Here is a 14,250-nt window from a genome sequence, read left to right on the forward strand (position 1 = left end):
TATTAATAACTGGAGATGGTACTCTTGCTACTCTATGCAATACAGTTTATGACATGATGAAAGGTTTGTCAAACTTGGCTGGATTTATTATTTGTAATAATGCATTCTCCTTCGAGGAAATTGCCCTCGTGTTACTCTAGGTTTTGCAGCAGTTCTCAATCTCTCTCTCTAGCTGTGATGTAGGTTTTCTGGAAAAGAATTGAAATTAGGGGGATTTGCATATGGCAACTTAAATCAGAACTTTTAAATGCCTGAGATCTAACGTAGAATGCTTCTTTTACTTAGTAAACAAAGCTAAAAGCATTGAATGCCAAGTTTGCCTAATAGTGTATTTGGCACCCATTTGTTATTACTAATCAACTTTTGAAACACTAAATGTTCTGCAGAAAAATAAAGCGTTGGAAACTTTTCTGATTTGGAGAATTTTCTGCTTTACATCACGTCTCTTTAGTAATGCTAGGTGCCCCTTCTTCTGAACCTGTTTTCAATATATCATTGTACGCCACCCCAATCTCTGAGCAGTGCAAGATTCCAGGGGTTGCAGGTGCTCACCCAATGTTTGTGTTTCCTTTTGGAAATGAGGCACAGTGGAGACTGTGGTGTCTTTGTGACATGGTTTATTTACACATATATGCAACCTGAGCCTACAATGGACAGGTTCACAGTATTGAACACCCCAAAAGGGTCTTGTTTCTCTATAACCACAGTATTGGATTCAAGCAGGCATTAAACATTGCTCTTGGACTCTCTCCCCCATCATATCACTGATTTCCTCACCTCTCTACTCTAAACTCTGGCTTTATATTTTGCTGGTGGGTGCCTCCACCCATTTGCTATCTCCAAGGAGCCCCTTGATCCTTTGTTTTCTTAATAACCCATCCAGGAGATCTCCTCTGCACAGGAAGGTAGCTTGGCTTAATTAGCTGTTAACAATTGCTGGATCTAGGGATTAGATGTGTCCGGCCCTCAGTTTAACACCCCAAGAGTTGATTAAATTCTAACACTTGCTGGATCCATGGATTATACGAGTCTGGCACCCATAAACTCATAACAACACCCACCATTATTTTCAATATTCACTTGGGCAAGCTACACTGGGGACTGTGGGAATGAAAATAGGGCCATTGCTCATCAGCTCAAGATAAAAAGTCTGGGGGAAACTAAAATTGGAGGGGTGTGTGTGGACTGAATCACTGTCTTTCTGAATCCAGAGTCTCTGAACTATGTGATACAAATATGTAATATATGGGCATGGTGCAGTAGTTATGTTTGGTTTTACAGCTTTTGGAGACGCAAGTTAAGTGGATGTTAAAGGAGACATGCCCAGTATATATTTCCATAAAGTGGGTGGGTATGAAGCAGCAGATATTTTATTGACTTTTGTTTCGTTGGGACCCATTTGATTGGGGGCCTCTAAGTGTTGATGCCTTTCTTACATTGAAGCATACTCAATAAGAAAATGTTTGGAGCTATTATATAGGTCACAGGTGGCAATTGTGTATGCTTCTTTTTTGGCAGCCTGTATGTGCTTAGAAACTGTTGTTGCTTTCTAACACATGAATATCATGTATGGCGGTATACATGCAGCTTTCATGCACTTTTTTTTTACAAGAAAATGCTTAGTAGTGTTTAGTTGTCATATCTACCGTATTTACTCAAATCTAATGCTCTCCTTTTTTTGCCAAATTAAATTGCGAAAATTAAGTTGTGCATTAGATTCAATGGCACATTTACATTTGCCAGCAAATACTTTTTTTGGTTTCATGGTTCTGAAAATTGAGGTGCAATTATATTCAGTGATGCATTAGACTCGAGTGAATACGGTAAATCTGTCTTTACCAGCAGTGTCTGTGAACTGCATATACAGTGGTGCCCCGCAAGACGAATGCCTCGCAAGACGGAAAACCCGCTAGACGAAAGGGTTTTCCGTTTTTCAATGCGCTTCGCAGGACGAATTTCTCTATGGGCTTGCTTCGCAAGACGAAAATGTCTTGCGATTCTTGTGATTTTTTTTCGCTCCCCACCCCCTTTTCCTAAGGCACTAAGCTGCTAATAGCCTTTTAGCAGCTAATCCGCTAATCCCTTAAGCCTTTAATAGCCGCTAATAGCCGCTAATAGCGCTAATCCGCTAATAGGGTTGCTTCGCAAGACGAAAAAACCGCTAGACGAAGAGACTCGCGGAACGGATTCTTTTCGTCTTACGAGGCACCACTGTACTTTAAATAGGCCTGGTCACAATCCCATTGTGTTTTCCAACTTCAATTTTGTTAGTTATTTCAGAGAAATAACTAATACCATAGTCCATTTTGGCTCATTATTCTGGATAACTACGAAAATCTTAGATCAAGTCAAGCCAGCAGATTACTGAACAAGTAGATCATTTTATAAGCTGACAATAATTATTGGTTAGTTAGCCAAAATGGACTATGGTATACTATTTTATAAAGAAATGTAGCATATATTACATATGGACACTGTTCTAATACTCACTATTTATATAGCACTGCTAATGTGTTTGTAGCACTTTGAACACTCTTGATATCCTTCCAACAACACCCTTGTAAGTTAATCAGTATTATAGCCATACTGCAGAAGAGATCGGAGGTTACAAGACAGTAGCTTGCTGAAGGACATTAGTGAATTCATGGCATGGAGGACATTTAAACTTGGGACTCAACTGCTATACTGCTCTAGCAGTATATGTATTTTGACTTTTTAAAAATCTAACACATTCATTTTCTGTGACCATATAGGCTTGAAATTTTTAAAAAATGAAAGCTGATATTTCTGTTGTTAGTTTTCAGATCTCAATCAATGTGGTTAGGATTCATTGTATATTACAAGACTATCAAGCCTGGATTTAACTTTTATGAAGGGCAGTGTACAAATAACCTAAGTGAATAAATAGCATACTTTAATGTGCTAGTCTTGGATCCTGAGAAGATTGCAGTACAATGACCTGGTTAGATAAAAGGTGAAACCAAATTTTAGCGTTATGTTCATGAGTTGTTCCTCTTCCTCCTTGTCTTCTGTTATGCCTTTGAGTAAATGGAAATTTACCTTTAACTGTGTTTTGTCTGTGCAGCCCAGGGTCATAAACCATAGTTTGAAGTTGGTTTTTTTGAAAAAAAAATGCTTAAAATGCTTAATCTGTTTGTTCCAGTTCGTACATAACATAAACCACAGTTAGTTGAAAACTAAGGCGAATGCTGCTGATCTCCAAGTAGCTGCCCTAGATGGGAAGGGAGAAGGACGTGGGCATAGCCCTGCTTGCTTATGTAGTAGTATATGATGAGTTAGTGTTATGTTTGAATACAGGCGCTGTGTTTCAACACTGTTCCAGTTTATGTATATATGGGGGGGGGGAGCATTTGTCCCTGCAAATAAGTAGGGCATAGGCAAACTCGGCCCTCCAGATGTTTTGGGACTACAACTCCCATCATCCCTAGCTAACAGGACCAGTGGTCAGGGATGATGGGAGTTGTAGTCCCAAAACATCTGGAGGGCTGAGTTTGCCTCCGCTTGACATAGACAAATGTAGAGGAGGGCTGCCTTTAGTGAGTTATTAAAGTGAAAGCAGTAGTGTGTTTACTAAAATATAGAACCTTCTATAGAAGGTTGCCTTTTTTCTTTTCCAAACAAGAATATTTGTATCGTCAACTGATATAATAGGCATAAATTCATCATTCGTTCTGGCATGGAGACAGGGAAAACCACAGTTTTTGAGTTTTTATTCTATTAACGGGGCAGAGCCTCTATCAGGAAAAAGGTGGTAGCGCTAACATATTCCTGCAAGTATAGCTGTTTGTTCATAACTCTTGCAACTGGTCTGCCGTGAAGTGAAAGTCTTGGAAAGTGTGTGTGTGTGTGTGTGTGTGTGTGTGTGAGAGAGAGAGAGAGAGAGAGAGAGAGAGAGAGACAGGCTGCCTCTTCAACTATGATGCTGTCGAAGAAGTATGCATGCACACGAAAGCTCATACCAATAACAAACTTAGTTGGTCTCTAAGGTGCTACTGGAAGGCATTAAAAAAAAATTTTTTTTACTGTGGCATACCAACACGGCTACCTACCTGTAACTAGAACTATGATGATGTCTGTTTTGTGTGAACCATTATGTGAGAGCATTAATTAATTAATTAATTAATTAGTCACCTAAAAATAAAAATCTCTAAGGCATTTGGCATTTTCACAAGAAGGACATTAGAAGCATCCACCACCACAAATCACAGTTTGTCCTGGGATAGACAAGCAACATATGAAAAGTGATGAAAGTCAATTAAACCTTATCAATATTAAAATTGTAAAATAGACATAAAGAAAAAGAAAAGTCAGTAAAAGAGTCTTTCCCAGTCCTATGTGGAGATGCCATACATTGAATTTGGAACATTATATGTGCAAAAGAGTGTGCAGTATCACTGGGTAGAGTTATTCCTTTCCTTGTAAAAGTCAGTCTAGTAGATTACAGGTCTCTTCAGTAAAGGCTTAGGTTTTGTACCTTTAGCCTACAACATGTGACTTTAGGAGGAGAATGCCTATCAACTGGCAAACAAGTTTTGGATTGACGGAAGGATAGTAACATTTAAGCTATCCTACTGTGTCTGTCTGGGGAGTAATGAGTTTGTGCTTCTGGTTCTCCATTACACAGGTCCAGGAGATTTTTCCTGTGTATTCTTTGCAGATTTGAAATAACAAAAACAAAGCACTGTAAGTAAGTAAAACCATCTTTTCTGTGCACTTGGATGTTATTGTTTCTAAGGTGCAAATTTTGGTGTACCTCAGGATCTGCTGTGATGAAAATAATTTGATACATGGATAGATCCATTCCAGACAATGAGTTAAAGCTTTAGGGTAGCAGGAGGCTTGGTGCAAGGTGTAGTGAATTTTATGAATAGTTTGTCAAGGTGGTCTTGTCCAATTCAGTTGGGTATGGAGCAAATTTATTTTTGGAAAGCTGTTGGTTAAGTTTGCTGCATAAACACACCGTGTGTTCTTCTGTTCATAAGAGTATTCAAATGAGCCATACATCTGTGGACTTTCCAGGAGAAGTTTAGTATAAGCTAGTCATTAAAGCTGTAGTAATCCTTCAAAATGAATTGGCTTATCTAATTCTTGGTTCTGTCTGCGGTTCAGTGCTCTCATTGGATAAATTTGAGGCTGATTTAGCAGCATTTAACAACAGATTTGTAGAATTTTAAAGATTTAAGCAAGGGCTTAAAGGGCTTAAAAATTATTGATAGAAGTGATAAACAATAAGGCTAAAATGACTGAAATATTTTGTGTGTGTGTGTGTAATTGGACTGGGGTGCTGCTTGCAAGATGCCATGTTCTGCTTTATAATGGGGTTCTCTCCAGAAGCAGACAGTTCTGTAGTTGTGACTGCTCACTTCCAGGTGCAACAAGCTGTAGTGTGAATGGTGAAATAGTTAGGCCATAAAGGCATAGCATGGCAATGTCTCATGTAGAGCCCTTTGCTTTTCACAATGTGGCAAGGGTGTTTGGTTAAGGGTGTTTGGTAAGTTAAGGCCATTTAATGAAATATTCTGGAAGTAGTGCACAGAATATGATCTGCTCTATATAATTAGCTCTTCATTGCTTAAAGCAACATGTTTATGCTGTCCTTTTAGGCATAGTTATGTAGAAATAATAAAATGCATCCAGTGTTTATGCATGGGCCCTATTGTGCATATTACATGTTTCACAACTGGAGTTTGTCTCTTTGGATGGGGTAACTACTTTTGGTGTTGTCAAAAGTAATAAACTAGCAAAACTAGCTGCCATAATTTTTGATGTTACATAGTTTTCAGAAATGTTCTTACTGTATTTTACACATATATTAAAAAGTTCTGCTGCCATTTCACTTGCAAACAAGTATTTGAGTACAGTTGTCCACCATGGCTCAGATCTCCTGGCTTTCCCCTCCTTGTAACTATATGTTTTCAGCTATGTGTTTTAATATATTGTTGTAAATTGCCCAGAGTGGCTGGGGCAACCCAGTCAGATGGGTGGCATATATCGTATTTTTCCATGTATAAGACTAGGCTTTTTCCTAAAAGTACAGTGGTACCTCGGGTTAAGTACTTAATTCGTTCCGGAGGTCCATTCTTAACCTGAAACTGTTCTTAACCTAAAGCACCACTTTAGCTAACGGGGCCTTCCGTTGCTGCCCCGCCGCCGCTGCACGATTTCTGTTCTCATCCTGAAGCAAAATTCTTAACCTAAGGTACTATTTCTGGGTTAGCGGAGTCTGTAACCTGAAGCGTATGTAACCCGAGGTACCACTGTAATGTTACAAATTAGGGGGCATCTTAAGCATGGATACATCTCTCCCCATTTTTAAAAATCTGAGTCCCCCAAAATAGGGGGCGTCTTATACATGGGGCCGTCTTATAGACGGAAAAATGCAGTAAATAAAATTACTACTACTAGTACTACTACGCTGTCTCTTTTCATCTCTCCACCTCTCCTCCTCCCCAGGAGAAAAAGGGGTGAAGGCAGCAAAGTAAAAGCCCCTTTGTCTCTGCTTGGCAAAGGGAAATACAGCAAGGGGGATTTGGCTGTTATATTCCTCACTGTGTTTTCTTCTCACCCTTGCCTGCTGGGGCAGGATTGCAGCCAACAGTTAGAGGGACTTGCTGTGTGTTCTCAGTTGCAGAAAGCACAGTGCTGTGATGGTGCTGAGAGTGACACAGGTAGATAGGGAACAGCAGCAGGAGTAGTGGTCAGTCTTGTGCCTTTTCTTTTTGGCGAAGGGCATGAAAATCAAGTGAGAACTGGAGAAGTAATCACTTTCACACTTTTTTACATCTCCTTTCCCCCCCTAATGTTCTCTCCTAGTGCCTTCTGTGTTTGTGTTCTGGATTGATTTTATTTATTCAATTTACCAGCTCTTCTTCCTGAAGAAGCCCAGGATGGCAAAAATCACAGTAAAACAACTTTTATCAGTTAAAAAGTTATGAAAATCAAAACATTCAAACAATGATCTCAGGGTTGCCAGATATTTTCAGCCACCAAATATCTGGGGAAACAGGAATGTTTTAAACTTCCTCCTGAAAGTCAGTAATAATGAAGGCAAATGCACCTCAGTCGCCATGGGGGGCTAGAACAGAAAAGGCTTTATCACAGGTCAGTGCCAACCAGACAGGAACAAGTAGTAGCACAAGGCCTTACCTCCCAATCATAGGATCTTACATGGCTGATACAGGGGAACATGCTTTTTTAGTTACAGTGGTGCCTCGCAAGACGAAAATAATCCGTTCCGCGAGTTTCTTTGTCTTGCGGTTTTTTTCATCTTGCGAAGCAAGCCCATTAGCGGCTTAGCGCTATTAGCGGCTTAGCGGGCTTAGCGGATCAGCTGTTAAGCGGCTTAGCGGATCAGCTGTTAAGCGGCTTAGCGGATCAGCTGATAAGCGGCTTAGCGGCTTGGGAAAAGGGGGGGGGAGGAAAAAAACCCCGCAGGAACTCGCAAGACATTTTCATCTTGCGAAGCAAGCCCATAGGAAATTTGTTTTGCGAAGCACCTCCAAAACGGAAAACCCTTTTGTCTAGCGGGTTTTCCGTCTTGCGAGGCATTCGTCTTGCGAGGCACCACTGTACTTGGCTTCTAACCTGCTTAGGCCTTGATACAACATAAGCACAAACTCTGTTTCTTGGACCCAGTAGCTCACTGGCAGCTGGTTACACTTTCAGGACTGGTGACACTTGGTCCCTTTGGATTACTGCTTTTAACAACCTAGCAGCCACATTCTGTGGTAACTGCACCTTTCATAAATCTCCAAGGGCAATCCCATATACAGTACATTACAATAGTCCAGATGGGAGGTCACCAGATCATGGAAAACAGAGACCAAGTTATCCTGGTCTAGAAACAGCTGTAGTTAACAAATCACAACAAAGCTGGGCATGAGCATTCATAACCACAGAAGCCAAACAAAACTCTAGTGACAAGATAGAATCCAGGTGTACTCCCAAACTTGTTTCTTCAACAGGAGTGCAACTTCTCCCAGAACAGGTCCTACACCTAACTTCTGGACTCAGGCATTAACTACTCATGACACTTCTGTCTTAACAAGATTCAGGCTCAGTTTATTGGCCTCCATCCAGCCCACAACTGTCTCCAGACACCTGTATAACACATTCACAGTGTCTCCTGATTCCAATAGAATTGAGAAATGGAGCTGCGTGTCATAATACCAAAGATACCGTGCTCAGAATCTGCAGATGACAGCTCTCAGCAGTTTAATTTAGATGTTAAATAGCATAGGAGGCAGAATGGATCCTTGCAAGTCCTCACAGTTCAAAAGCTACGGGGCTGAGCAACAATATCCGAATGCTACTCTCTGGTAGTGACCTTGCAGGCAAGAGTGGGACCAGCATAATTCAGTGCCTCAAACTTCCACCTCATGTTTCTCCAGCAGGACACCATGGCCAATGGTGTCAAAAGCCACTGAGAAGTAAAGGACTACCAACAGATTTTCACTCCCTCCCTCTCTCCTGATAAAGGTCATCACGATGACCAAGGCTGTTTCAGTGCCAAAACTGGACCAGAAACCAGACTGTTAGGGCTTTTTTTCAGAGGGAACTCCCAGGAACTCAGTTCCGGCACCTCTCAGGTGAGCACCATTGCCATTCTAAGTGAACAAGGGAGTTCCGGCACCTTTTCCACCTACATGGAGAGTTCTGGCACCTCTTTTTCTAGAAAAATAGCACTGCTGTTAGGGACCTAGATGATCCATTGATTCATGCTTTGCCTATAATGACTGAATGCAATAAAGTGAAGGTTTTTTTCAGTCTTAACATTGAAGGTTTGGGGAAATGATTTCTAACCCACACGTAGCTATCACATTTTGAAACTAATACAAAGAATAATACAATTGTTCTTCCTTTTGTTCATTGCATACAAAAAATTATCTTCCTATCGTTTCATTATGAGATGTTAAGCCACCTTTTTGCAGTTACTGGTTACCAGGATAATATAATGGCATTATGGGATAAAATATCTCATGTGCTTAATCCTGCCTTGCAAATAAGTCTCCTCAAATTGCCAGATCACACAAAGTTATACTACCTCACATTCCTACACATACTATGAATTAAAGCAACCCTGTTATATTTCTTTAGGATCTACTCCTGTACAAATTTACCTGAGAATACATTCCATTGACTGCTGAGTAGATGTGTACAAGATTGTACTGTTAATCTCATCCCTACTAGTAATGAGTATAAAAATAGTTCTTCTGTGGTTAGATGGTTAAAGAAGGAAGAACTAAATGGATGAGGTTTGTTTAGTTTTTAGGTTTGTTTTTTTAAAGATTTCCTATCCCACAATAGTGCAGCATTTTTTTGTTTTCTGCTCTGACTTGCAAACCAAACAAACAATCAAATGTGTGTTCACAATGTGGGTATAGGATTGCAGCTAATTCAAAATTGCTCCCCTCTACCTGGGAGTTGCCCCCATTGAACTCAGTAAGGCTTACTTCCAAGTAAAACTGTATAGATGATTTAAAGGTCCAAACCTGGCAGTCATGTTGACTATTCCTTTGCTCCTTACGCTTTAGAAGCACTCAAAAACTATAGGCACTTGTGTACCGCCCCAATATCTTTTGATGAAGGGCATTATATAAATCAAATCACATCAAATCCAGTCAATCAATCAATCAATCAATCAAACTGTGGTGTCAAAGACATGAGCCTGGAATTTATGGGAGAGACTGAATCAATTTCTTATGAGATGGATAGGGCCAGTGGTAAACTCTAATAATTTTATTTACTGTACACACCCGACTTTTCGGCCATGCTTGGCTACCAAAGATGCCTAATACTCATGTCCAGTATTGCAATAATACTAAATTCCACCAACTACCTTCCTATTTAAGATTTGTCTATTTTTTAATTTTTATTTTTGTCGTTTTCCAAGGAGCTTGAGGGGCATGTTTTACTGGTGACAGTATTAGAAACTCAGATTTATAAGCTAGGCACCAAATGGCTCCTTAAACCAAGATTACAATAAAAACAAAATGTTTAGTTGTCATTTGGGGGCAAGACTTATTTTTTTGAATGATGGACTGACTGTGATTGATTCTCAGTTAAACATTTGTCTAGTTGTATGACAACCTTGAGCAAGGTTAAGAACTTTGAGTCACTTTATCCAGGGACAGTCCACATATATATTTGTCTACTCCAGCTCTTTTTCTTAATGGTGACACAGACCATTCATAACCTAAGAATATTTTTCACCACTGTGAGCAGGACACTGGGGTAAGTGAAGACACGTGACAACAGTTAACTATAATGTTGTTCGCTGCTCCTGCTCAGGCTGCACAGAAAAAGCATTTTGGTTCCTGAAATTCATTCTGATTGTGCAGATAAAATATAACTGATAGAATTCTACAGGATGTGGTATTAGTGTGTGAAAACAGTCAAGATCCAATGATCCACAGGCATATATCTCCAGATGTGGAGATGTCAGACACAATCCGGGCACCTGGGCATCTTTACTTGGTCCCAAGTGGTCTATAGTCAGGCTAATTTCGAACACTGGTTGGGCGCTGTTCTATTGTATCTTCACCACAACCTGTGACAAATGCTTGAATGAGAAATAGTGACTTGCCCAAGATCACTCAGTGAACTTTATGGTTGACTAAGACAATAGTTGCAGCTTCATAGTACAGTTGCCGTTATGTAAGAAATGTGAGTAGTAACTAATTGGCAGCCTTGCTAAGAACTAAATGTTATAAACATAATTACAATTTCTCCTGGGAATAATTTGAACTCTTGCTATTGTTATGCTATCATTAAAACCTATAATAAACTCAGTGCTTCATAGGTGCGTCTATTATTATTATTATTATTATTATTTTTTATAAACCATGCTGTACACAAATGGTCTGCTTTAAAGAAGTGGCTGCATAGCATCTATGGAGGCATACTTCTCCTTTAGGATATATCAGGATTGTCTCTGTTGAAAAGTGCTTCAGGAGACCATTCCTTTAATCTACCAGAATGTTTGGGCTCAGTGAAAAATACCAAAGTGGAAATGACTAGGAAAAGAGGCCTTAAATGAAGGGGAGTGGGGATGAGAACACAATATTTCTTCAGAAAGAAGTTTGGGGACTCAAGGAATATGTTCATCAGAGCAGAAACTCTCTCATACCAGATCTGTGCACAATGTTCCTTAATAATGAGGTCACATACTCAGAGATAGTCATCTCCCAATTACATCTAAGGCTAAACATTAAGCCTAAGGCTACATCTAGTGAAATAATCCTTTTAGTATAACAAGTTCAAGGGTGGGAGGTTGTCCCCTGGCCTATTTTATCGTTGCAGCAACCTTTTGAGGTGGACTAACTCTTAAGGAGGCATCTCCTTCTACATGAACCTGCATGAGGTCTCCTTTGTGTCTGAAGCTTCCACACTGTCTCTTCACTAATAGACATGTGGCTGGCACAATTTTGTTGTGCAGCTTGGGCATTGTCTTCATTATTAGATTACTTGCCCCAGTTTTGCTGCCCATCGTGCCTGCACATGGCACACACACCACTGATCTGGGAAATGATGGTAGAAAGAGCCACAAAAGAACTGTCAAAGATAGTTAGGAAAAGCTGTTTGGGTTCAGAGTTTTGAGAATTATCATGCAATAGTGAAATTTTTAAAGATAAGTTTTACAGCGGTACACTGCAGCTCGAAAGCCACATAAGATCTGTAATGCTTTAGAATGCATAATGGTGGTGACAATGACAAAATGCAGTCAAATTTTATGCATTGTATAGTAAATATGAAAGAAAACTAATAACTTATGGAAGATGGTTACTAAAACCATGTGTGCAATGTTATTTTTTCCTGATGTATGTTGGCTAACTTTTATAAAGGAACATGTTATAGAAGTAACCTAAAGGAAATCTTCCAAAAAGTAGTGACTGGATGAAGCTTGAGGTACTATTAAAAGAGTAAAACAAGTTGTTGCCTTGGAGTTGATCAGGAGAGGCTTCCTGGCTTAGAAGGAGGACTTGATATGATGGTAAGAGTTAGGGTGTATGACAGGGAAGGGCCAGAATATGCAGCAACACCTCTGACATTTCTCCTTTTCAGTTCAGCTATTCCTTCTGCTTTCTTCTTCCTCCTTAATGTTTCCTTGCATTCACATGAATCTGAGTGGCTAGTTGTTTCCTCTGTACAGTGGTGCCTCGGGTTACATACGCTTCAGGTTACATACGCTTCAGGTTACAGACTCCGCTAACACAGAAATAGTACCTTGGGTTAAGAACTTTTTCCTCTGTATCATACAAGGCAAACACAGTTTTCATATTTTATAAATTATTGTTTAAATGGTGTTTAACACCATGTAGGCTTAGCCATATTTATGTTGGGGTAAACAAGAAATATTGCACATGTGGTTCCTGTAGAGGAAATATCTTATTCCATGAGATAATGCCACAATATATTTAAGGTGCAACAAGACTTTGGGTGGGATTCACCTAACAATCCCTATCAGCAGAAGCCCTGCACAATGGGGATTTCTCCCCTCTGCTCCCCCTGTGCACCCCCCTGGCTGTGGGCAGGTCAGGGAAACCCGCAGAATAGCACATGGTGGGGAGGGAAGGAGAGAGGGGATTGCTCCTCTGGCAAACAGATGGGCTTGTGCAGATGTATCATTTGTAATAGTGTGATGTTGAATTCTTCCGTTTGCTTTTGTCCTCCTAACAATAGTTTTTATTTATTTCTTACTTAAGGGCCCACTCTCTGCCCACTATAATATGGTTGCGTGCCATCCCAATCTCCAAGATTCCAGGAGTTCCAGATTCTCCTGAGATTCCAGGAGTTCTAGACACTTACCCAGGGTTTGTGTTTCCTTTTGGGCACAGTGGAGGTTGTTGTGTCTTTATGCTATATGGTTTATTTACACACACACATAACCTGAGACTGTGATGGAGTCCCCAAAGGGTTATTGTTTCTCCTATAGCCACAGCTTTGGACTCAAGCAGAGGTCTGGAATGGCACACTCGCTCTTCTTGCTTATTTCTTTCCAGGGCGCATTTCCCCTCCTCAACTGTAAACTCTGACTTTTCTCCTTCTCACTTTTTTTCCTTGCACCTAATGAGCCCAGTGTGGGAGACATGTAACTTGAGAGAGAATTTTCATAATTTGGGGTGGGAGAGGGTCAGGTTATGTCTGAGAATGCTCTGTATATTTACTCCTTTTATTTATATGGGAAAGGGGGAAATGAATTAGTGGCCACATAGTGGGGTGGGAGAGCTGAAAATAACATCAATATTTCACTTCTGGCAACCAATGCCAGTTTTCAGATAGTACATGGGTAGACGAGTGTGCTCCCGATTCTTTCCTTCTTCCTTTGCAGGTGCAGCTTGAACCACATCTTGAATTCAAGTATGGGATGCAAAGGAAGAATGTGAGCGCACTTATTGCACTCCTAATACTTCCTTGTTTTAGCTGTCGCTTCATGCACCTGAGGTTATATATGACATCAGGCCCTAGAAAGGTGGGTGTGGTTTCCAAACATCCAGATGTGCCAATCTCCAAGGCAGGCAAGCCTAAATAGGCCTGTGGGCTGGAGGTTTCTTTCCACTGGACTAGAAGATAAGCAGATCTTTGATTTTGGGCCAGATCTCATTAGTGACAACAATGTTTCTCTTTCCCATGTGTGCTTAATGTTCCTCGTTTGTCTTTCTCAATGCTATAAAATGTGCTTTTCAAACATTCTCTTAACTTCATAAAACATATATATGAGTTGGCATGGAAATTGAAACAATTTAAAACATTTTATTGGCTTGCTGATGTCATTGGATATGATCTAAAGTTTTATTTGATCATCTAGTCATTGAATCAGAAGTAAGTGAATAGTGTAGTTATCCATCCAAAGAGATAGAAATATATTGCTAATTCTCATCCGCGTGAATTGCCGGTGCCAGAATGTTTATCATTCCCACAAACACTGTTAAAAATGTCATTGTAACAGTTTTTAATTTCTTCATTTTACAGTCTCCATCCCCCCCCCCCCCCCGCACTGGCAAGCTATGCATATTTATACCAGCAACTCAAGAAAATCCTTCAGGCATCTGACTATGTGGATTCTAGTCCATAAAAGCTGTATGTCACAATAAATTTATATCATATTTCTTTTGCCGTTCATAAATAAAATATAAAACAAATGCAGGTAGCAATAACAGTTTTAGTCTTTAAGGTACCACAAGATATTTGGGTTTTTAAAGAGTTAATTACTTTAAAAAACTATTTGCT

The 14,250-nt window shown here is 40.0% G+C and overlaps 1 protein-coding gene across 7 annotated transcripts in view; it reads left to right on the top strand.

Annotated features, from left to right (window-relative positions):
• TRIM33 (tripartite motif containing 33) overlaps positions 1-14,250 on the top strand; it is a 54,126-nt gene that overhangs the window by 1,078 nt on the left and 38,798 nt on the right. The window lies entirely within an intron of this gene.

This window comes from Podarcis tiliguerta (assembly GCF_965153285.1).
Source record: "Podarcis tiliguerta genome assembly, chromosome: 6".
In the NCBI taxonomy this organism is placed as follows: domain Eukaryota; kingdom Metazoa; phylum Chordata; class Lepidosauria; order Squamata; family Lacertidae; genus Podarcis; species Podarcis tiliguerta.